The 3,628-nt window shown below is 39.2% G+C and overlaps 1 long non-coding RNA gene across 1 annotated transcript in view; it reads left to right on the top strand.

The window, feature by feature from the left end:
* The window catches only part of LOC128251172 (uncharacterized), a 19,239-nt gene that overhangs the window by 6,528 nt on the left and 9,083 nt on the right, over positions 1-3,628 (top strand). The window contains exon 4 of the long non-coding RNA XR_008267005.1: positions 826-984. This is a non-coding gene — a long non-coding RNA (uncharacterized LOC128251172). The remainder of the gene's footprint in view (positions 1-825; positions 985-3,628) is intronic.

Below are 3,628 nucleotides of genomic sequence, written 5' to 3'. Positions count from 1 at the left end.
CTCTCTCCTATGGGACAGAGACCTACATATATACACATCACACCCTACTCTGGGATAAAACACTAAAGACTATAAAAGATATGAACAAACCAAGTTTAATTAATCCATGGAGGACACAGGTTGTGTTGTGTTTGTGCCGTGACACTTCGTTAAACCTACTTCGATATTTAATAAACAATGATGATGATGATGATGATGATGATAAGAATTTAAGTAAAAACAGTTAAAAAAGACGAATTATGTTTCTTCTTTTCTGTACCTGCTGACTTCCATTTGGCTGTTTTGTTGTGTTTGTATCAGTCTCACTTGGTACTCTCAATATACAAGTACCTCATTAAGTGCTCTTAGTATACAGGTACTGCACACCTCACCTGCGACTATCTTAGGATTGATTTGACCTACCTACATAGTTTTCTGCTAAAGGTTGTTGACCGTGTCTCAAGACTTGAATTTAATACCCCTGCAGGGAGTTTAACATGGTACTTTACTGAAGAACCAATTTTATACATGTTGTTAGGAAGATCTTCTAGCCCTAAAATCCCTGCCAAAACACACAGTAGCCTAGGGTAGTTTTTCGACCTGACTGGCTCCTGTCAACCATCCTACCCATGCATGCATGGAAGAGGGATGTTAAACGATGATGATGATATATATGCATCTTGTCTGTCCAAGGTATCTGGGTGGTGAATGAGAGTAGGGTCCTCATACACTTCTTCCATAAGGTCCTGTGAGAAGCAACCATCATTAAACTTTCCAACTGGGTTCCCAAATGGGCCCAGCTGAGATTATGGATATTAAACTATCTTGTTCTTGGTCTCTTGCTAGATCTCATCCTGGTTGGCCCAGCTTCAAGAATCCAATTTATAATTCCTTCTGGTAACATTCTAATTGCATGTCTGTCATACTGGAGCCAAGATTTTTCCGTGAGAAGTTGTCGCTTGACTTGGAGAGACTCATTGATTTCCAATTTATGCACAGTGTCAGGTAATGTTACTCCTTCAAAGGAACCCCATTTTTGCTGCTTGTATTCATGATTAGGGGCGTAGCTAGAGCAAGCATCAAAATTGCACCACCCCCAAACCAAAAAGTGGAGACTTGCATAGGAAAAATGACTGGTTTTAAAAAATTGAAATAAAAAAATCAGAAAAACAAATCAAAGCCTGAAAAGGTTTAAAAATTTTTTTTTATGGCTTTATTTGAAAATGTTCATGGCCAAAATTGTGCCCCACTCAAAGTGGTGCCCAGGGCATGTACCCTGCTTGCCCCACCCTAGCTATGCCCCTGTTCATGATCATATTTTTTGGGTCTTTACATAATATTCATGACTGTAGATGAAGACAAGCTCAAAAATCAAACTGAAGATTGGATGCTGGAAGTGATGCATTGTTGCTGCAGCTTCTGCAATTCTAACTTCCAATGCAACCTCTTGCTGCTTATCAGTTATGACTGGGACAAGTTTCTCGAGAGGTCCAGTGTCTCAATCTTTACAAAAGTAATTCTCATCCCTGCTTTGCAGCTTTTGGCATTGAACCCTTTAGGTTATGCTGGAGGTCACCCTTTTGGATGAGCCAAGTAGCACCGTATCAGCTGAATAGCCCTACACCCCCTGGTTGTGATACCGTTCCACAACAGCTGCTCATCATTCCAGTTCATTAAGATTATGGAAAGGTAAAGTAACAAGGCACACCGCTGCCAAAGTCGAACACTCCTGTTGAAAGGTTACAGCTTAGCACTATTAACCGAAGCATAGGAGTTGCATGAGAGCTTGCAATGCTGTTTGGGAGTGAGACATGGTGTGTGAGGGGAGAGAGAGATGGCAATTTTGAAAAGGTAACCAGAATTTGTCAGTCAATCCCTAAGCCTCTGTCATGTCTTATCCACTCCAGTGGCCTTGTCACATTTGATTACTGTCATCACTTCTATGACTTGAGTCTTCACTCCTAGATCCACCTCCTCCTCCTCCGTATGTCTACCAGAAGATATTGTTGTAACCAGATTTAGGAGATAAGCAAAGTATTCTCTCGGCCTCTCAAGGACGCTCTTCTCAGCAGAGTGAAGAATCTTAGCTGAGTTGAAAGTCAGTGGATTGTTTGCCAGAATCTGTTATTTGCCAGTTTAAGGTTAGGGTGCAGCCTAACCTCAAAGCCCTCCCATCACTTCACTTTGGATGTTTCTTACTGTCTCTTCTGCAACTTTTCGTGTCCAACATGAGCAAAAGAGGAAATGTATTTCCAAGACAAATTTTATAAACCTCTTTCTTTTCTTGGATAGCATCTTATCTTTAACCTCCTGCTTAAATGAGGGAGGTTCTTTTGCCACTTAACACCACACTGTGCCACTTTCTGCTGCATAGAACCACCAAAGAAGAAACTGCTGGAAAAAAAAAAAAACAGCATCTTCCACTCTGTTTCAACATCTTTTTATTCAGAAAATTCTTTGAATTTGGATGCAATAGTGTCTGCATATTAGTTTCAGATCTCGTCATCCTTTGTGTCTTAGGTATGTGCTATGGTTTATTGTGGTGCTCTTATTTTCACTGTATTGAAAGCGTTTTACGTAAGATGTGTGCGGTGCTTAGTAGTGCTATTTTCTGTATGCTATATACACTTGTAAGTTCTGGAGTTTTTCTTATATGATTGTCTGAATGTTTCTTTTATTGTACCTAAAGTGCCTACTGTAATAGGAATTGTTTCTGTTTCTAGGCTCCATGTTCGAGATACCTCTATTTCTAGATCTTTGTATTTTGAAATTTTCTGTTTCTTTTAGAGAAACGTTGTCAAATCCTTGCAAAGAATCTCCGTTAAAATTCGCCTGACACTTGGCACTGTGGTATGGACACTCATACAGTTATGCACATATTTCTTGTTGAACATTCTGTAGGTGAAATGTAGATTTTTGAGTGTTGTGCACTATTACATGTAGGGAAATAGCCCTAGGAACAAAAGAAACAAAACAACCAGGGAACGAAGATTTATAATTTATTGAATTGGTTTAACGCAAAGAATTATAAGAAATAAAAAGACGGAAAAAATGTTATTCGATTTGGACAGAAGCCTTCAAGGAAATGCAGGGAAAGAATAATAAAACTGAATAGGATAAAAAATTGTGTAGTGTCGTCAAAATTTTGGGTTAATGCAACAAAATGGGAAATTCTTGCTTTAAACTTTTCTGGTTACACTGGGTTTACACACACACACACACACACACACACACACACATACATACAAACATATATGTGTATATATTGTTATGTGAAGAACGTAGTAGTGTACAGTTTAAAGCTTGTCCACCATCAGATTCCACCCTCTGCTATCTAGTATTATACGTGCGTCCAGGTTTGCATTTGGGCATCGGCCGTGTGTGAGTAGATAATTAAGGAAATTTTGAGTCAACAAGGAGTACGGTTGGACATTTATTTTTTAATCACTCCAATTGTTTTCACATAATGTAGTTCTCCAGGTGTGCGGGTACTTGATTATTCCACAGTTTCCCTGCATTATGAGATCTAGTTGTGTTTCCTCAAGCGATATCTGAATATTGTCTCCGCAAGTTCACATTCTAGGCTTCAAGATGACCTCTGTCTGTGTGGAAACAATTGTAACGTCCAACCGTACTCCTTCTTGTTAAC

This window comes from Octopus bimaculoides, chromosome 28, assembly GCF_001194135.2.
Source record: "Octopus bimaculoides isolate UCB-OBI-ISO-001 chromosome 28, ASM119413v2, whole genome shotgun sequence".
Lineage (NCBI taxonomy): Eukaryota > Metazoa > Mollusca > Cephalopoda > Octopoda > Octopodidae > Octopus > Octopus bimaculoides.
Note: the sequence above shows the minus strand (reverse complement) of the source record. Positions and strands in the feature narration are given on the sequence as shown.